This window comes from Acomys russatus, chromosome 1 (genome assembly GCF_903995435.1).
Source record: "Acomys russatus chromosome 1, mAcoRus1.1, whole genome shotgun sequence".
Lineage (NCBI taxonomy): Eukaryota > Metazoa > Chordata > Mammalia > Rodentia > Muridae > Acomys > Acomys russatus.
This window is the reverse complement of record NC_067137.1, coordinates 125,029,649-125,051,655: the sequence shown is the minus strand read 5'-3', so window position 1 is coordinate 125,051,655 and position 22,007 is coordinate 125,029,649. Positions and strand designations below refer to the sequence as shown.

General features: G+C 39.2%; 1 pseudogene; it reads right to left on the bottom strand.

Annotated features, from left to right (window-relative positions):
• Window positions 1-11,165: 11,165 nt before the first annotated feature.
• On the bottom strand, window positions 11,166-21,616 carry LOC127196387 (zinc finger protein 431-like; annotated as a pseudogene).
• Window positions 21,617-22,007: the final 391 nt, after the last annotated feature.

Sequence of the window (22,007 nt, the reverse complement as noted above, 5' to 3'; positions counted from 1 at the left end):
AGGGAAGCATGGTTGAGGCTCCTGAGCTCCTGAGCTCCACCTCTCATGGGAGCTGTGATGCTGTTGGGAAGGAGGCTTCCTCTTAGAGCAGTGTAGTTCCTGGGCTCCCATGTCTCAGGATACATCCTCCCCTCAGAGCTGTGTGCTTCCTGAGCTCCTCAGTCCCTAGACATCCTTCCATCTGAGCAGGAAGACCAACACCAAGGAACCGTTAAGATTGCAGCTGCTATGCTGGAAGTTGTTTAGATGTGCACTCGATTTTTAATTGGATTATTTAGTTTGTTGATGTCTAGTTTCTTGAGTTCTTATATATTTTGGATATTAACATTCTGTCAATTGTAGCGTTGGAAAAAAATTTTTCCCATTTAGCAGAGAGCTGCTTTATACAGCTGATAGTATCCTTGGCCTTACAGAATATTTTCAGTTTCATGAGGCCCCATTAATTAATTGTTGATATTAGTGCCTATGCTATCAGTGTTCTGTTCAGAAAAACATCTCATGTGCTAATGTGCTCAGGGTTATTCCCCATATTCTCTTCTCTCAGGTTCAGTGTCTTGTTTTGTTTTTGAGAACTTTGATCCACTTGGACCTGAGTTTTGTGCAGGGTAGTAAATATGGATCTATTTGCATTCTTCTATATGCAGACATGCAATTTAACCAGCATCACTTATTGAAGATGCTTTTTTTCCCTCTCCCATTCTGTCTTTCTGGTTTCTTTATAAAAAAAAAAAATCAGGTATCCATAAGTGTGTGGATTTATGTCTGGGACTTTGATTTAATTCCATTGATCAACATGTGTGTTTTTATGCCAATGCCATGCAATTTGTTACTATAGCTCTGTAGTACAACTTGAAAGCACGATTGCATTGTTACATCTACTACAATAGCACACTTGCTTCTCTTCTCTATAACAACTGTTGCTACAAAAAGCTTGATATTTAATTTTTCTTCTCCATACACCACCTAAAAGAATGTTAGAAAAACTGTTTGAAGGAGATTGTTTCAACTAGATTCTGTGTTTTCTGTTCATTTTCCATTGCTACCTGCAGTGTACACAAGATGACTAAAGTTCTTACATCCATCTGACAAATGCAAGTGCATTAAAGATTAAAGTCAGATGGAAGAAAAAAAAGTGGGTCGGCACTGATTCAGCCATAATTACATGCTGTTTTATGTCCAATACAGCTTCCAGCTGTGAGAGTCTTTTTAAGTGTATACTCCTTTCACCCTCTGTTGTCTTCATTCATTTAGCACAATGTCCTTCTAAGGCATCTGGCTTATCCTTGACAAGTAAGCATTGAGGTTATTTTCATATTTAGGTTACCATAAGTATAACTACAATGAACACAAGAATCCTGATACTTCTTAAAACTAATTTTACTGAGAAGATTGCTAGGATATATAGCAATTCTGTTATTTTATGAGAACTCTGTATACTGTAGACACACATAAACATAAACATGGATAGAATGAGAATGGGTGAACACAGTTTACTGTGTTGATTGTGGTAAGAAAGTTGCTTGCATGTAGGTAATATGTCCAAATGTTTCAGAATACATATACTAAATATGTGCAATTTCACATAAATTATAACAAAGCAACATGATTTTAACTAATTTTAGTTGATATTTGTGGAAAATCCTAATCTAATGCTATCAGAATTTATTTTGCATGTTAATACACAATCCTATGCCACATTCAGATTCATTATTCAATTCTAGACTATGTTTTATTTTTTATCCTCTGTCTTCTCAATTAAATCATATTGGTGGGATAGCTTTTATATAATCATAAAAATGTATTCTGTGCCACTAAACTCAACACCGAGGTCATTTTTCTGTTACTTTGTACATTGTTTCATATCAGTTTTAGTTGCCTGCACTCACTGTAGCTTGTTAAATGAATGATTATATAGAATAATATCTTTTCTCCTTTTATACAACATTAAATACCATTTAAATGATGTATTTTCAAAAAAGAGATGTTGGATAGGTTAAATTTTCAGCATAAATTCAGTACAATCCAAAGAAAATTATAAGAATTTATAAGAGGAACGCTGATTCCAAAGCTATGTGCCATGTGGAAAATCTCTGACTTCTCTCTAGGATCATGATGAAATAGTACACACATTGTCACAATATGTCTTCTGTACCAAAAAGCTAAAACAATAAAGAATGTGTGAAATATTTGTGAATGAATAAGGGGATAGAAAAAAACAAGAACAAAATAAAAAACAATAGAGTCGAGCTTTCATAAAAAGACCTAAAGAAACTCCACTAAAAATAGTATGTACCTGACCAATGTTACCTATGATTGTATGTGTATAGAAAATAAACACAGACCTCACAACTCCCATAAAAACAACTCAAAGTGACCCTTACACTGTTAAATTTCTGAGTCTCCAGCTGCTACTGATCTCCCTTCCAGAGAGGTCCCATTCTCTAGAGCTACCTCTGTAAATGGAAGTGATTTTAAAAAAAGGTGGGTTATGGTTTTTCATTCCCTCACACTCTCTTGTGATTTCAGTGATTCATCTCCACTGAAGCCCACACAGAAAGCAATGTTGAAGAATAATTTAATGTCTTCTTTCTGCCACACGGATTATGGCACAACATGTGAAATATGCCCTATCCACCTGCACCATGCACACAAGAAAAACCTGTGCAGCTCAGAACTTCCTTTTGTATGCTGGAATTTAATTTCCCTGGATTACACCATTGTGGCTGGTGGTAGTGAAAAGAGAAAAAGATCCTAATAAAAATTGCTGAATGAAAACCCCCACCATGTCCTCTGAGTTTCTAAACTATTAGTAAACTTTATCACACAAACTGAATGTGGAATGCATTATCAAGAACTTCTAGAAACCAGACCTTCATTTTTTAAAAACTATCTTCCAACTGCACACCAAAAGCAATGCCTGTCTGTGCACATAGGGCAGTGACATTATGAAAAACCACAGCTTTCAATTGCCAAAGCTGCAGAGCTTCCACTCCCCAAGGAGTCCACATTCAAGAAGGCTCAGAGACCCAGGTCATCACATGTGCCAACAGAACCTGTCTGGCTCATACTCCTTTCCAGTCCCAGCAGAGCAGACTCGGGTATCTCAGCCAACCAGTGGTCCATACCCTCACATGGTTATGTTTTGTGGTCTCCTTCACAGCTCCCTATAGCTGTATCAGAGGCAAATCCTGGAAAGAACTCACAGGCTCTCTCACTAGTGATCCTGATCGCCAGGTCTTCCTAGATTCCATCATTAGCTAGGGCCACCCTAACCCTAACCCAGCTTGGACTCAGAACAGTAACAGCTCCCCTACGGGGTGACCAGAGATCAAATGACTTACAGAGCACAGGATTTTCCAGATCTGTCCTTCCACCCTAGAGGCAGATAGGACTCTAGTCTTGGAAATTTGTAGTTTTGTAGAAATTCTTCCAGTATCCCAGTGTAGACTCAGTTTTCTTAAGCAAAACATTTTGTTAACAACTTATTGACCGAGCCTACATCAATTATAACCTGATTAACTAAAACAGTAGGAAATGAGGATTAATTGACACAACAACAAAACCTTAAGGATATCAGTCCCTAGGAACAATTCTCTGGTCAGGAGCCGCAGGATTTCTTCCACTGGAACCAGGGGTAACCAGATCCTGGAGCCTCAGCGGGAGCCGGAGCTCTGAAGCCTTCCCTCAAGCAGTTTTCTCTAGGAGCCTCTTGAAGGGCAGCAAAGAACAGCCAAATCTATCCCAAGTCTTCAATCCACCCAGCCGCCAGTTCTGGGCTCATTTATATAGCTCCTCCCAGAGTCTGCTCACGGGATCTTTTTCATCTGGTAGCAATTAAGCTCCTGCACAAGGTGGTTGCTCTTCTAGGGAATTAACATCACCTGTTCTCTCACCATTCCGATCCCACATTTGGGGTCCTAAAGAACAGGTTTCTCTCCTTCATCCCAGAGCTCTTCTTCCTCTTCCAAGGAAAAGGGTCCTACGTGTGCACATCCCATTACATACTCAACATCCACTGCAGCCATCTGTTTGCTTCAAAGCTAGGAGGTCCTGCAGCTAAACATAGGTCACATTCAAACGGTAACTGTTGTTAAAGTAATAAGAGATCATCAATTAGAAAACAATAAGGAGTCTATGGGAGGGCCTGGAAGCAGAAAAGACATAGTAGAAATGATGCAATTATAATAGTTTTATGGCTACGTGCTCCAGAGGTTAGGGATTTTCATTAGAGAATACTGACTATTACTTATACCTTTTGCATCAGGCTGAACATCTTAAAACTTGAAAATAATAGTCCTGTAGGCAGAGCCACATCATTTTACACATATCTTCTATTTTTGTTGAACCAGTATAACTACAGTAATTTGGTTTCACGTAAGTTCAGTTTTTTTACCCAGACTTTTGATTGCCTGTCCTGTGGACCTAAGAAATTGCTAGGAAGAACATTTATTGATCATCTAAAATTGATTACCTCACTACTCACTACTAATGTCAACTACTGTCAATGCTTTCACCCTCTTTCTTGAACATCCCTTTTTGTGCTGTGACTATCCTAGATTCAAAGTTTGTCATAGAAATTAATTCTTGCATAAGCCCCTCTTCATTTGTAAGCCCCAATAAAAGCCAGAGAGGTTGGAGAACACTCATTCGATGGTCTTTTTTTTTTTTTTTTTTTTTTTTTTTTCCAACCAGTCAAGGCCCAGCCTAGAAAGAGTTGCAGGTATGCCTTCCCAGCACTGGGCAGCAAAGGCAGGATTGGGTGCTCAAAGATTCTCAATTATATAGCATGAAGCAAGCCCAAGCTACAGGAAACATTGCTCTAAACAGAAATAATCAATAACACTTGAGAAAAAAATGGAAAGAAATTCTTTTTTAGAAAATTTATCTATTTATTGTATATGAGTGCTTTATCTGCAGAAGAGGGCATCAGATCATATTATAGATGGTTGTGAGCCACCATATGGTTGCTGGGAATTGAACTGAGGACCTCTGGAAGAGCAGGTGGAACTCTTAACCACTGAGCCATCTCTCCAGCCCCAGAAAGAAATTATTAATAGCCTTGGAACACTGGAGAACAAAAACAAGTAAGAGATTAGAGCAGTGACGCATTTAAATAAAGTAAAATTTAAAAGGAAAATCAATAATTGAGTTTTCAAAAAGATAAATATAACTGGGAAAAACATAGCTATAGTAACTTTGAAAAAGAGTAGGCCATTCCCTGACAGAGAAAATGGCATTCATAAGATCCTGTTTAACCTTGTCCCTATGTGCAATGTTAGCTACTGAGACAAATCATCTTATCTACAAAGCTACAGCCAATAGCCTGTGTCTCAACACTCTCAGTAACTGGGTAGACATATCAACAAAGGACAGTCCCCTAATTGGAAATTCAACATTTATTTGATCAAGCTAACCTCCCCAAAGTGTACACCCACCAATCTGGTCTGTCTTCATTCCCTAGATATGAAAAAATACATGCTGGGAAATTACAAAGTCACTTACCTTGACACAATCAGGTGCTTTTTCATAATGGTGACTCCAGAAGGTGTTTGCCTACCCTGTTCTTTCCCATAACATACACCATAAGTGAGTCCTCATATTCTGGTCAAATTTGCATGCTCTACATGCAAATCCTTTTCCTGACACTACAGCAGACAATTGACTATATGACTCAAATGGGTAATTTGAAAACTGAGTGGTGATACAACTGTTTATTTAAGTTAGTTTAATTAAGAGAACAGCAAGGCCATTGCTCTGGGAAGCAAAAGACTGAGATCAAGGGCACTTGAGTCAAAATAGGAGAACTTGTCTCAGAAACATTTTTCTAAAAAGCTGGAGGTACAGCTATTCTAGAATTAATATTACTTCTCAGGGAGAAATCAGTCCACATATGTATAAATTGAATATAGAAAAATTTCTGTAATGTTAACATGCATTCAGCTTGGCTAATGCTCACAGAAGACCCAGCTTAGAACAGATTTTGCATTCCACATATGCTGTCATCCTTAAGTCTCTTTTCAGTTCATAAACCAGGTTATACTTTGAGCAATTTAAATAGGAACAGAAGACAGCAAGTCCAGCCCCTCGGGCAGATGGAGATTTAAAAAGCAAATGTATCTTCTATATTATAATATGTGATCTGCAAGATAGATTTAAGAGATTTATCAGTGCCACAGTTCTCACACATACAAAGGACAGAGAACACAAATATAGAAAACATCAAGGAAATGTTACTTATTAGAACCGTGGTTGCAGTTTTTAGATGAACAGCTTTGCTGAGCTAGTCTATCCTCAGAATAAGGCTGCGTTTGACCCTGAGCACACTGCCTCAGAGAGCCACAGCTGCCTCCATGGAGGACCAGAAGGATTTCACTTCAATTAGCCCCGGCTTCTGTGTGCCTCAGGGCTATGACACCACTGTAGAGAATTACAGGTTTTAAGCTTTATTTTTATTTTATGTATATGAATGTCTTGCCTGCTTGTGTCTGTGCATAGTACCTGTGGAAGCCGGAAGGGGGCATTAGATCCAAAAGCCTGGAGTTGCAGTGTATAGTGAGCTACCAGGTTGTTTCTGAAATGGAACCTGTGTGTTCTGTAACAACACCCAGTGCTCTCAACTGCTATGCTATCTCTCTAGCTGCCTTTTTATTTAAAATTTGTTTTTATAAATGTTAATTAAAATATATTACATCACTTTCCCCTCCCTTGTCCTTTCTCCATCCCTTTCCAAATGATTTCCTTCCAATTTCTTCCTTTTAGGGATTTGTAAGTATATGCAAACATGAATAAAACCTGCTGAGTCCATTTCTGTTGGTCGTGCGTTTATGGTTTCAGGACTAAACACTGTGCATTGTATATGCAGTTAGGAGGCTCTTCACTGCCTGAGGCTAATGCTCCCACTTGCAGCAGAGTTCCGCTCTTTGATGACCAACAAGAGTCTGACCCTGAAGTGATCTAAGCTGACTTGGACAGTAAACATTAGAAAACGTGGGGTGGTAAATACCCCAGTTAACACTTGGTGGTGCATTGGCCTCAAGTTCTAGAGGTGCAGGTAAGACAGTGAACATTGGCACGAACCAATTACAGTCTCCCTTTCTTCTATGGACCACCCCCAATCTCTCCTTGGATAAATCTGAAATCTTGAAATTCCTGCCTCCTTTTCTAAGCACTATGATTACTGGCCTGTGTCACCATGTCTGTCTTAGGTTGTTTCTACTTCATTTAGTGATTTATTAGAATGATGGGGTGAGGAAGATGAGCAGTTACACTTAACTATATTGCAAAATTATTTATCTCTGTTAGCCTAGGTTTTGATATCTGTAGAATACGGACAGAAGTCTGCCCTAGACCCTTGATGAGTTATAACAGACTCAATGATAAAGAAAAACAACATTGCTCATGGTTGGAAGACAGTGGAGTTCAAGACAGGAGGACTACCTTTGATGGGAGCCTTCTTCTGCTATTAGAGTTAGGACCAGAGCTTGTGTCCTTGCTACTCTAACCAGCCAGGCTCAGCTATTCATCCTCAATAAGCCATTAAAAGAGCCAAATTATCTAAATTACAGGCAGTCTGGAGGTAAGGTGGTAGGCAGATCACTCCAATGTCTTTAAACACTCTATATACTGAGTTCCAGGCCAGCCAGAGATTCATAGTGGGACTATTCTTTAAAAAAAAAAAAGGAAAAGAAAAAGGGCTTTTATTAATGAAAATTGAAAGCATATTAACATATTTGTTCAGTATGACTAACTTGGAACAGTGGTGAAGATATAAGGTAACTAACCCATCCTTGGTATTCTAACAGGTTTATATAAAAGCCCAGGTATGTGCACAACCAATTCATCTAATCAAGCCATATAATATTTTTTTTCCATCCATAAATCCCTCCCCAGTCTCAGCTCCTTTCTCTCTTGCAGGGTATTCAGATGAGTTGATGTCTAATTCAGCAGAGAAATTCTCATCTGGAGGAATCAGTCTTTTTCCAAAATGAGATTCCAAAAGAAATTTGAATTTCATGGTGTTCACTGTTTCACTAGATGTTAGTCTAAGGGAGAGATATAAATGCCTCATTAGAATACCCTTATTCCTAACAGACAGGAAAGTTACAGTGATGACAGAGTGAGGTGCTTTAAGGCCCAAATGGAGACCACTGAGTGGGGGCCTGCAGGGCGCTGCTACATGCAGCTGCCAAGGAAAGAGTGGAAGACCTGAAGGGAGCTGACCCACCATAGCTCAGTAGACTCAAGTACAGTAGGAGCCAGCTTAGGTATACCCCGAGCATTGCACTCTGGCCTTTAATCCTCTTCCTTCCACATCCAAAGCTCCCTCCCTACTAGTTCATCCATTCTCTGCAGCTCTTTGTAAATGCCTGATTACCCCAACCTTAGAGTGATTTCTGTTTGATATTCAGGTTCTTATTAACAACTGCCTCCATGCCATCTGGAGTCACACCACTCATGGATCCTAGCTGGATGTCCTGACTCAGGACATCAGGGACACAGAATACAACACCATTCAAACAAGTTGGTCTTTATGCCTGCATATTCCTTTTCTCTGCTTACATTTGGCATAAACTCCAGCAGGGCTTTGTCTGACATGTTTCCTTGTGGGCTCCCATTGCTGCCTATTATTTACCACACGTGAGATACAGTCTTACAGCTTTGGACAAGTGGTAAACCACTTGTTAAAAACTTGTACTGTCAGTTTTTCTCTTTTCCATTTTTTGGACACTTCTCTAATTATGTAGAAATTTGGGCTGAGAAACTTTTTTAAGTAGCAAGTTATTTTCTGATGCTATCTATTTTACATTTCTTCTCGGTCATCAGGGCTGAGGTAAAGATGAACTTAGGATCAACCATTCACACCTTACTGCTATTAATGCCATGTTTATGGGGCTGAATAGATGGTTCAGCCCGTAAGAGCACTGGTTGTTCATCTACAGGGCCTAGCTTTGATTCCCAGCACTCAAGAGACAGCTCACAACAGTCTGTAGCACCAATCACAGGGGATCAGGCACTCTCTTCTGGCCTGGAATGACACCTGCCATGCACTTGGTATACACAGCAAAACTTATGCACCTAAATTAAATCAAATTAAAAAAATAACACACACGAAGAAAATCTTTTCCCCCTTAACAATATGGAATAACATATGCGTATGTCTTTTTACCATCTGCATATATGGTGCCCTTTAGAGGCCAGAAGAATGCATCTTCTTCTGGACCTGGACATACAGGTAGGTCTGATCCATCTGATGTGGGTAGTAGGAGCCTAAGTTTGGTGGGCAAGAGGAGCCGTACTGTTAAGTCTGCAGCTCCATTAGTGCTTCTGCCTCCCATCACTTGAAGGTGATGAAGTCCCAGCTAGACGGTTGTTGGATTCAGTGGATTTCTATCCCTCTGTGAATGGAATCTTCACATTGCTTCTTATTGTCACTATTAACACAGTTCTCTTAATGTGAGTAAAGATAACAAAAGGTTTTATTGAAACCAATCAGAGTCCAGTCAGATTATATTAGGAAAAATCTTCATAGTTTGAGATATAATTTCTTCTTACTCTGTCATTTTGAGACAGGGCATCTCTACATATCCATGGTTGTCCTGGTACTCACCATGAGAACAAAGCTGGCTTCAAACTCAGATTGGCCTGACACTCTCTCCCAGGTGCCAGGATTTCAGTGAGGCACCTCTGAGCCAAGTTGTTTTTAAGATGACCTATCTTTGAATCAGAATGAAAGGATATGATCTAAAAAGGAACCATCATTTGTGGACCCTTGTCTGCAGGTGGAGGAGATGCTCCCTCCCAAGCTCCTGCTTGGAAATAGGTGAGCCATTCCCCATGCTGGCAAAATAACCCACCAGGCCCAAATGTGTTAAAAGGCTAGTTCCTTGCAGGGACCAAAGCACAAACCCTCACCCACACAAAAGGTGTCAAAAGCTGGCTCTTTGAAGAAAAACATATCAAAGGTGCCCTGGAGACAAGGCCAAGAGTGTCCTGGGAGTGTCCCCTGAAATTCAATTACCGTTGGTTAAAAAACCCAGATCTGGAGTTGGGGTATAGATTTTTCCTGTTTCTTCCTTCTGTAGCTCTCTTTTTCTTTTTTATCATTAAGCATAGTGAATTAAAATTTATCTCTTTGACTCTTGATTATCTTTATTTTAACCAAGTGTGGTCTATTATCTGGCTTTTCACAAGTCAGAGGCTCCCTTCTCCTGCTGGAAGGGACTCAGATTTCCATTGTCTCAACCCAGGCTGAGCATGGCTGCCCTGCACTCCCCCCTGCCCAGAAAGTCTTCTTTATGATGGTTCTCAGGTCAGAGCCTTCATCTAGCCTCCAGAAGGCTAAAGAAAACTGTGACCAGATTCTCGACCCAGTCTCCTAGAGAAAGGAACCCATAATCATTGTTTTGTCTTGAAATCCTACAATAATATAAATTTGAAAACCACTTCATATGTTCTCAATAATTGGGTTATTTTCTTTGCTTTAATTTCAGTCATTTACAAGTGTTTGAAATACGTTTGTATATACTTGTTCCATTGTGTGTATATGGCAGAGAAAGGCCTACTATCTACTTTTTCTATGTGAGTTCTAGAGATGAAATTCAGGGAGTCAGTTAGTTCAAGTAACCTCATTGGCCCTTATTTGGGTTTAAAAATTATTTAGATATGTGCTGGTGTATGAGTGCGCATGTGCCACAGTCCAAGTGTGGAAATATGAGAAAATATTTAGGTGTAATATAGGTCTCCCAAGGATTGAACTTAGGTCATCAGGTTTAGCAGAAATCAAGTTTAGCAACTGAGACAATTCTCTGACATTTACTTGTGGTTTTGAGAGTGTTATAAACAAGTTTTATTTAAGAATAAATAAAAAAAGACAGCAGAATTTCATTTTCATTTGGAAATAGGATTATTCAAATTGTCCTGTTTTATTCCATCCTCAGATGACAATGTTTACAATCTAAAAAGAAGACAATATTTTACTGATGTAATGTCTCAACTAATCTTATTTGACCATCAGTGAAATGGCTCAGTGAGATGACTGTGGTGTGCAAAGCTGGCAAGATGACCTTGATCACCATATAAAGATGGCCAATGTAGACCCCACAGAGTTGTCTTCCAGTCTCCATATAACTATTATGGCCTAAAAAATCATAATCACATTGCACACACACACATCATATAATTAAATTTAAAACAAATTGTTAAAAAAGAACTTAAAAATTTTATAACACAAGTGCTGAGGCATCTAAAGGCTTAACTATAGAATTTTTCTTCAGTATGATTGGTTCATATAACAGAAAGCAAGCATGTAAGCTTGAAGTGAGAGAAATCAATCCTTGTCAATTGGGAAAGATTCAGGAAATTCTGCCTTGCTGGTGGAAACATGTCACTTGCGGTGGCTTTACATCCACACACCATTTCTAGTTCCCATTCTCTGCTGCAGGTTGAGGATGTAAGGTGTGAGCTTCCTGCTTTAGCTGTCACGTATGACACTTGTAATGCCAATTTCATGATTCTATATCCCTCTGGAACCATTAGCCAAATTAAACTCCTTTATACATTGTCTTAGACATGTTTTATTACAGCAACAGAAAAGGCACCACTACACATCCTAAGCAGACCTCATAACACAAAGGCATTGAGTGCATTCATAAGGTTTCTCTCTAGTATGTGTTCTTTTCTACACTCAAAGATAACTATGAAGGGCAAAGATCTTACAACATTGCTTACATTCATAGGGTTTCTCTCCAGTATGAATACTTTTGTGACTATATATATACATACATACACACACATGTGCAAAGGCTTCACCGTGTTAAATACATTCATAGGATTTCTTTCTAGAATGAGTTTTTACATGCCTTTGAAGATCACTGTGAGATGCAAAGGCTTTAATACATTGGTTACATTCATAAGGTTTCTCTCCAGTATGTGTTCTTTCATGCCGTTGAAGATGACTGAGGCATATAAAGGCTTTACCACACTGGTTACATTCATAGGGTTTCTCTCCAGTATGTGTTCTTTTATGTATTTGGAGACTTTTGTGATGTGAAAAGGCTTTATCACATTGATTACATTTGAGGGGTTTCTCTCCAGTATGTGTTCTTTTATGTACTTGAAGATAACTACGATAAGCAAAGGCTTTACCACATTGATTACATTCATAGGGCTTCTCTCCAGTATGTGTTCTTTTATGTATCTGAAGACAAGCATGATATGCAAAGGCTTTGCCACATTGGTTACATTCATACGGTTTCTCTCCAGTATGTGTTCTTTTATGTATCTCCAGGTAACAGTGTTGTGAAAATGCTTTATCACACTGATTACATTTGTGAGGTTTCTCTCTAGTATGATTTCTTTCATGTCTTTGAAGTTGACCATGATATGCAAAAGTTTTACCACATTGGTTACATTTATTAGGTTTCTCTCCAGAATGTGTTTTTTCATGTATTCGGAGATGACTGTGTTGTGAAAAGGACTTATCACATTGATTACATTTGTAAAGTTTCTCTCCAGTATGTGTTGTATTATGTTGTCGGAGACTACTAAGAAAAGCAAAGGTTTTACCGCACTGGTTACATTCATATGGTTTCTCTCCAGTATGTGTTCTTTTATGTATTCGGAGACTACTCTGACATGCAAAGGCTTTACCACATTGAATACATTCATAGGGTTTCTCTCCAGTATGTGTTCTTTTATGTATTTGAAGATAACCAGGATATGCAAAGGCTTTATCACAGTGATTACATTTATAGGGTTTCTCTCCAGTATGAGTTCTTTTATGTATTTGTAGAGAAATCTCTTGTGAAAAGGCCTTATCACATTGATTACATTTGTAGGGTTTCTCTCCAGTATGTGTTCTTTTATGTATTCGAAGATAAGCATGATATGCAAAGGCTTTGCCACATTGGTTACATTCAAAGGTGTTCTCTTCTACATGTGTTCCTTTATGCATTTGGAGAGTACTGTGCTGTGCAAAGTCTTCACCGTTTTGAATACCTTCATAGGGTTTCTCTTCCATATGTGTTCTTTTATGTAATTGAAGTTGACCACGGTATGCAAAGGCTTTACCACAATGTTTACATTCATAGGGTTTTTCTCCAGTATGTATTCTTTTATGTATTCGGAGAGAACTGCGTTGTGAAAAGGCTTTCCCACATTGATTACATTCATAAGGTTTCTCTCCAGCATGAGTTCTTTCATGCCTTTGAAGATGACTGAGACATGCAAAGGCTTTACTACATTGATTACATTCATAGGGCTTCTCTCCAGTATGTGTTCTTTTGTGTATTCGAAGATAACCACGGTATGCAAAGGCTTTACCACACTGAATGCATTCATAGGGTTTCTCTCCAGTATGTGTTCTTTTGTGTATTTGAAGATAACCATGATATGCAAAGGCTTTACCACATTGATTACATTCAAATGGTTTCTCTCCAGTATGTGTTTTTTTATGTGTTTGGAGATGACTATGCTGTGAAAAGGCTTTATCACATTGATCACATTTATAGGTTTTCTTTCCAGTATGTGTTCTTTTACGTATTTGGAGACTACTGTGATGTGCAAAGACTTCATCATATTGAATACCTCCATAGGATTTCTCTCCAATATGACTTCTTTCATGCCTGCAAAGATAATTGGAACATGGGAAAGCTTTATCACATTTATTACACTGATGAATGTTTTTATCTCTAGGAATTAATTTTATAATTTGGTCTAGTTGTAAAAAGGGGGAAACATATCTTAAGGTTTTATTGCTTTTTTGACATTCATGGTTTCCCTTTCATTATCAGTTATTTTGTGTCTTTGAAGACTCCTGTGATGCTAAGAACATTTAGTGTGTGGCTCACATTTATAGAACCCTTTTTCTATATAGTGTTCTCCACATATTTGAAGTAAACTGAAATCAGAGCTTTACCATACTGATTACATTCACAAATTTTCCTATAGTGTGAGTCATACTACATTTGCAAAGTGAACCAGGTCAACAGAGAAGAATTTTTACACTCCTAGTACTCACAGGGATTTTCTGCAGTGTGGATTTGTGGATGTATTCCCAATGAAGTTGGAAAAGCAATTAATTATAAAATTGTATGATACTCATAAAGTCAACTCTAAGTGGGGAATACTGCATATCTTTTAATTGTTCTGGGAGAGAGAGGTATATTGCTTCTTTCAATGTCTCTATGCTCACATGGCTTATATCCATTGTGACATATGAAATACCTATTAATATAAGAATAACACTCTGGGAGGCAGAGGCAGGAGGATCTCTGTGAGTTTGAGGACAGCCAGGTCTACAAAGAGAGTTCAGGACAGCCAAGGCTACACAAAGAAGCCTATCTTGAGGGAGGAGGAGGAGGAGCAGGAGGAAGAGGAAGAGGAGATGAAGAAGAAAAGAAGGAGGAGGAGGAGAAAAAGAAGATTTCCACATTGCATTTACATAGTTTGACTTCTTTTTGTTCCTCACAGACACGCAGTAGAGGGATTAAGGTTTCGTCACAACAACATTCTTGACTCTCATAAACTACCCTCTCACTAAGCTTAGCAACATTACTATAAGTAATGTGAATAATATATAATCGTTTTATTAAAGAACTGAACCTATGCCTTTTGATATATATATTAAAACTAAACAGATTAGCAGTTCTACAGAGAAGCTATAAATGTGGCTATGATTCAAATGGTAATATCTATTAAGGCATTGTTTCCTTGTCTTCTTTCTTAGAGAAATGCCTTGCAAACACAAATCAGATACCTGACATTGAGGTACATAGATTTGTGAGAATTTAATAATCATTGATACACTTAAAGCAGTGGTTTTTTTTTTTTTTCATACTGTTGCTTATCTTTAAAATTTCCAGGATACATTAAAACTTCTTCAAAGGAATATTCACATCAACCTGCAGAAGGGAATTACCTTCCATGTCTTCTAGAACTTTGTTCCTCAACAGTATCATCTTCCCAACTGTAGCCTGAAATATAGTACCAGCAAATGTATGATATATTATTGGAAATTAGGCAAAATTTAAGTTACTATCTTCAGTGAGAGACTAATTTATTCACCTCATACCTCATTCTCAACTGAAATTACAGAATAGCATCAATAACAAAGAAATAGTTGTCCCTTTATTTTACAAAGTGAAAGAAAAATTCACTGTCTTACCTACAGCAGTGAGGTTCCTGTAGGTCTCCAGCATCACATCTTTGTAGAGACTCTTTTGGGAAGGATCCAGCAAAGCCCACTCTTCTCGCGTAAAGTTCACATGCACATCATCATAGGTCACTGTATTCTAAAATATCCCATACATGAGTACAACAGAAATCATGATACTGACAACACTGTAAATGCATACTTCATTGACAATGTGTTCATATAACCCTGATGCTTTCCCAACTTATGTTTTCACCCAGAAGTTCTAATGCAACCACCAAGTCATGTTAGAAGGCAACTGAGGGTCATCTCCATCATTTCTTCACCTTTCAATAGGACACAGCCTGGTATGAAAAATGCCAATTAACAGACATAAATAGAGAAAGCAAACAGTACTGAGCACACATCAGAGAAATTGTGTGAACAATTCCTAACTACAAAAAATTATGGCCAAGCTTGCCTTTAATTCCAGCACTCAGGAGGCAGAGGCAAGTATATCTCATTGAACTGGGTGCCAGCCTGATCTATCTAGGACATCCAGAGGTACCTTTTAAGACCCTGTCTCCCCTGAGGTTTCTACAAAGAAGTATGCATTCAGTCCACTTCTGTATTTATCTTCCAGAATCCTGAACTGCCCCAGTTTAAAATGTAACATTAGAAAGATCTTACTAAAAGGAAGTACATGTTTAAACAATTACAAGTGGACAGATGAAAATCTTAGCAATGTAAATAAACAACACAGGGCAGTAGAGGTGGCTCAGCAGTGAAGAACTCTTGCTGATCTTGCAAGTAATTGGGCTCAATTGCTTACATGGGGGCTTCACAGCTATCCATTATTCCAAGTTTGGTGCTGAGGCCATCTTCCGACTACTGTGAGGATTAGGCAGGCACACATGAGGTAAATATTCATGCACATAGACAAAATGCTCATATTCAACAAAAAAATCAAAACTAACACAGAAGGCTCAGGCAGTATTAATGTCATGAATACATGCCACCCTGAGAAATAGAATATACTCTGCAAAATTTCAAAATTCATGTGGATGAAGATCAGCACAGCAGCATGTTTGACATGTACAAAAACCTACATTCTAGGCCCATCAGCCAATTATATAAAAGAAATTTAAAAAGCCAGGTATATTGGGCCATATTAAATCCCAGCACTCTGGAGCGAGAGTCAGGCAGACCTCTAAGTTCACAGCCTGCTGGTCTACATACCTACTTTTAGGGCACCCAAGGCTACACAGAGAAACTTTGTCTTCAAAAATAAAAACAAAAAAATTAAGAATATAAAAACATTAGGCTTGCAAAATAGCTTAGCACTGAATAGCAATTGCTTCTACTCTATCTTATGTAATTCAGGGATAGAGTCTACAATGGTGAAGGCACGACAGCATGAAAAGGAAGCTGATCAGTTTCAACCACAAGGCAGTAGATACAAAGAATAGGAAATGGGTTGAATCTATAGACACTCAAATCCCATCCCCAGTAAGGAATCTACAAAGGTTCCTCCTATAAATTATTTCTATGAGCTCCCCACCCCGCCCCAAAAAAGCCACAAAGGAGAGACAAGTGTTCAAATATGTCATCCTATCTGGCAGCTCTTTGATCAACTATATCCTGACTCTGGTCACTATAGGTTCAGGGTGATCTTATGATAAAAATTAATTTAATCTAACTTCAATGATCCTAATAGGCTGCAACAACTTACTTGTACAATGTTCAAATATTCAGTCTCTTTTGACACTCAAGACAATCTCTTGACTGCCACATCTTGTAAAATCAAAAAATAAGTTATATCTTTCCAACATACAATGGCACAGAATACCCCTTCCCATTCTAGTAGAGAGGAGTGTGCACATAGTGAGGAAGACTGGATCAAGGCAAGAAACCTAGCAGGGCAAACAACAAATCCTGGGCCTCTGTCTCACATATATGGGGCATCAGTTTCAAAAGGCTTAGATGGCCCAAACCTTGCAACTTTTCAGACATCTCTCAGTTTGGTTACTTCCACTCCCTAAATGCAGGTCTTCCTGGCAAATGCATCATAGCTTTTAGGTATCTCAATGTCTTATAATCTCAAAATGCAACTCAGGCTTTATCTACACAGCTTCACGCAATGCACTCTCACAGCATCCTCTCTCAACGGAGCTCTGAGTCTGCCAAACATAGATGGCGGAACCATGCTGAACTAAAACCACAGAGGAAAAAAATCCATGACCTTATACTTTTTTTAAAAAATTTTTCGAGACAAGGTTTCTCTGTGATAGTTTTGGCTGTCCTAGACTCACTTTGTAGACCAGGCTGGCCTCGAACTCACAGTGATCTGCCTGCCTCTGCCTCCTGAGTGCTGGGATTAAAGGCGTGTGCCACCACGCCTGGCCAGACCTTATACTTTGTATCTTTCTTGTTTTCAGAATCATTACATGAGTGATCCCTCAAAGTTTGCTTTCTAAATTGGGATGGACCCTCCTACATTTGCAGCAGGTTTGTATGAAGCTCTTTCCTGGGACTAGGAATCACTTTGCCTACTCCTTTCATTAATTGAAGGCATAGCAGGAGGGCGTGTTACCCTTTGGGCACCTTCTAGGCTTCTAATCCAGAGCAAAAGCCTTTTCTTTAATGGTGGTAAACACTCTGACATTTCCTGCCTCTGTTTCAGCATTTGATTGCCATCTGAAATATCCAGTGCTGGTTTTCTCTACAAACCACAGACTTGGCATTTATTTCAGCCCTTCCCTCCTGCTCCCGCCACCGACTATAGTCCTGAATGAGTCACTAGCAATAACTATCCAACAGATTCAGTACTCTGTCTAGGAAATCTGCTCACCATTTTTTAATTCTGCCTTATACATTTTCTCAGGGCATGGGCAGAATAAGAAATATTTTGGGCCAACTTATCACGTAAATGACCTATAGCTTAATTCTTTATGGAGTCCATTTTCCACTGAAATCCTATGACCTCAACTTCCTCTGTCCTTATTACTCTCAATATGCCAATCTTCCATGTACTACATAAACAGTCGACTAAACTTTCTGTGGCTTTTGATATCTCAAGTCCTGATATTTTCCACATTCCTCCAAAAGAGAACATTCCCAGGTTCTGTCCAAATCACTTTTTGTGTATCATTTTTGTTCTAATTGACGACTCTGCTGCTATAACTAAAAACATCTCAGGTCCTGCCAGATCACAGTCAACCACTTTGGGAGATTAGGGTAGAAACTCAAGCTTCAAGAAAATTAAGGCAAAAGCAATGGGCAAACATTGTTTCTTGGCTTGCTCTCTCATTTAGTTGCTGTCTCATGCTCAGCTAGTTCTCTTACCTAGCCCAGGCTTAGGGATATTGCCACCCTTAGTGAAAGAACCTTTCCATATCAATCATCAATCAACACAATCTCTCAAAGACATAGAAACCAACCATTTTGATGAGGTCATGCCCTCAATTGAGGCTCCCTCAGATGACTGTAGGCCCTAAAATGTTGACAACTGAAACTAATTAGGACACAGAAACAATATGTGAGAAAGTTAAAAAAAAAAAACTCAAAACCAATGTGTTAACCACATCAATCACTTAAGCAGCAAATCCTCAAACACTGATGACTGCAACAAATGGAAAACACATTTGGAAACAATGAGGAGCAGCAAGCCTTTAAGATTTTCAGGAGATAAAAATAGGTGAAAGTGTATCATTTTACAGAGAAACAATACAATTAGATTATAACTAATAAAATCATATACCATAAATGGCACCACAAATAAAAGGAGATAGGAAGACAGACCTTTAAGTCCCTTAAACAAGAACTACAATATTATAATCAAAATAAAAGAAATCACTGGCCACCACTCATCCTGTGCACTGTTTCTCTCCTTTACCAGTAATAGAAAATAGGTAGGAAGTGGCAAAAACCCAGTCAATTGGACAAAGAGGAAGCATAAGGAGTGGGAATTTTTTTTAAAAACCAAATCCACATCTTATAGAGGCCTGATATATAAAGTATATAAAGACCTTAAGAAACAAACAAACAAACAAAAAAATCCAATTAAAAAATGGGATACAGATATAAACAGAGAATTCTCAACAGAGCAATATCAAATGGCTGAGAAAGACTTATAGAAATCTTTACCATCTTAGCTATTAGGGAAATGCAAATCAAAACTACTTTGAGAATCCATCTTACACATGTCAGAATGGCTAACATCAATAATACAAGCAACAGTCCATGCTGGCAAGGATGTAGAGCAAGGAGAACACTCCTCCACTGCTTGTAGAAGTACAAACTAATAGAGCCACAATGGAAATCAATATTGTGGTTTATAAAAAAAACTGGGGCTCCATCTACCAAGACCCAGATATACTAATCTTCCGTATATATCTAAAGGGTGCTTCATCCTACCACAAAGACACTTGCACAACTATGTTCATAGAAGCTTTATTTGTGTTAGCCAGGAACTGGAAACAACCTGGATGACCCTCAACTGAAGAACGGATAAACAAAATGGAGTACATAACTCAGCTGTTAAAAAGAGTATCATGAGCTTACAGGCGAATGAATGAAACTAGAAAACAAATCACCCTAAGTCAGGTAACCTGGACCCAGAATGACAGATATGGTGCATTCACTTGTAAGTAAGTGGACATTAGCTATTGGGTAAATGATAATCAAGCTACACTCCACAAACACAGAGAGGTTAGGTAAAGAGGAGGACTATGAGGTAGGCATGGATCTCCCTGGAAAGGGAAATAGAATAGATTCTGTGAGTAGACTGGGTTTAATGGAACCGGAAGTAGGAGGGATCAATGGTAAGGTGAATAAAAGGACAGAGTATAGTGTAGAGAGAAACAGCTGGAATTAGGGGACATTTGATGGTAAGTGCAGAAACCTAGTACACTGGTAACTTCCTGAAATCTATGAGGGTGACCCTGGTGAAGATTCCCAGTAATGGAGGATACAGAGTCTGAACCAGCCATCCTTTATAGCCAGGCAGTGTTGGGAATGGGTTACATTTGGTTGAGTTGGACAAGGAGGCCCCTTGGAGATCCCGAAACAACCCATGCTGATGCTAGGAGATAATTTTGCTCTCTGAAAACTGACAGCAGAGCCCCATTGCTGAGCACAACTCCCACAGAGCTCACTGAACATATTGATGAAGTGGGTACAAGTTTGGAGCCTTCAATCCTATATTCTAGTCTCTTTGAAGAGAGAAGGTGTAGAGGAATGTTAATTCAGAACATGGCTATTCTGGCAAGCGATCACATCCAAAGACCTTCTAGGTCTATGTGATCTAGCTGGCAAGAGATTACATCCAAAGATCTTCTAGGCCTGTGTGATCCAGCTGGAAAACAAACATGTCTTTAATCCAGGAGACAGAGACAAACAGATCTGAGTTCAAGGTTAGCCTGGTATAGAGCAAGTATCAGGTAAAGAAAAGTCTAGATCCAGCCATGGTGGTACATGCCTTTAATCCCAAAAGAAGGAAAAATTAATTTGTAGAAAGAAGCATCTGTGTTTGAGTGTCATGTCTACTTGAGTGGCAGAAAAGGTGATGAATCAGAGATATGACAGAATAGGATATGTCCAACTCTCACAAGAAGAGAGAGGAAAGAGAAGCTACTTAAGGGGCAATTTTACAGAGACAGTAGGCTTTTTTCCCCCTTTAAACCAGGACATTAATAGAGAGATGGGTTGCAGAGAGAGAATTCAAGTGAAGACAGAATGAGCCAGAAAGTGAGAAGAAGCCAGAAGATTAGAGGAGACTGCTGAGGTAGTTGGCCAAGCACAGCAATTCTGGGCCAAGAGAGAACCTAGATTCAATAAATTAGCTGGGAGAAGAGTTTGAGCCAGAACAGCTGAGTTGAACCAGTTAGCCCAGAGTTCAGAAAGAACAAGAAAGGGTGATCTTATTAAGCAGTAAGTCTCAGAGCTGAAAACATTCTAGGCCTAGGTTAGATTTTATGGAGGCTAGAAGGTTCCAGGACTAGGTCTAGGCCAGCAGGAGGCAGAAAGACTCCAAGACAACTGAGCCAGAATAAAAGTTACTTTTACAAGAAGGTACTCTACAGGTTACAGAAAGAGAAACATGGACACCAACCAGCTATAAAATCCTCAACTACAATCAGTCCCACCTGCAAGATGTGCTGGGGCATGGTACTCCCACTAGTGATCGGTGCTCCCACTGGTGCTCCTAATCACTAGGGCTGCCAAGAGTCTCTCATTAGCTTTGACCACCCAGCTGGGCCTCAGGACAGTAGCAGCTCCCCTACTGGAGGACTAGAGATCGAAAGACTGAGACAGCACAGGCCTTCCCATCTCTGCCCTTCCACCCTAGGGGCAGACAGAGCCCTAGTCTGCTAAGTTTGTATTTTAGTAGAATCTTCCACTCTCCCAGAGCACCTGTTCATCTTCCAAGGCACAAGGTTCTTTGTGTGCACTTTCCATTACATACTCAATGTCCAGTGCAGCCATCTCTACCTCATAGCTGGCAAGTCCTGAAGCCAAACTTCAGTCGAACTCAGAGACAATTTAAGCAAAAACTGGCCTTGAGTTTGAAAGTAAGTAACAATAAATGGGAGGTGAATAAAAAAAAAGAAATAAAAAGGAAAGGACATGGCTGCTCCTAGGTATGGTGGAGTAGAAAGTTTATATAGATAAAAAGGAGAACATAGCCAGAGGCATCCGGGGGAGTCCAGAGTGGACATGACTCTGAGCCATGTGAAGAGAGGGCGGAGAGGAAAGGGGAGAGCCAGGCCAAGAGGCCAGGAAGGGAAATGGTAGATGAAAAAGACCAGGTAACCAACATGGCTGAATTATACAAGGAAGGGCAGCTGGGAGAAGGGCAACCCAATCCCTGGGTGAG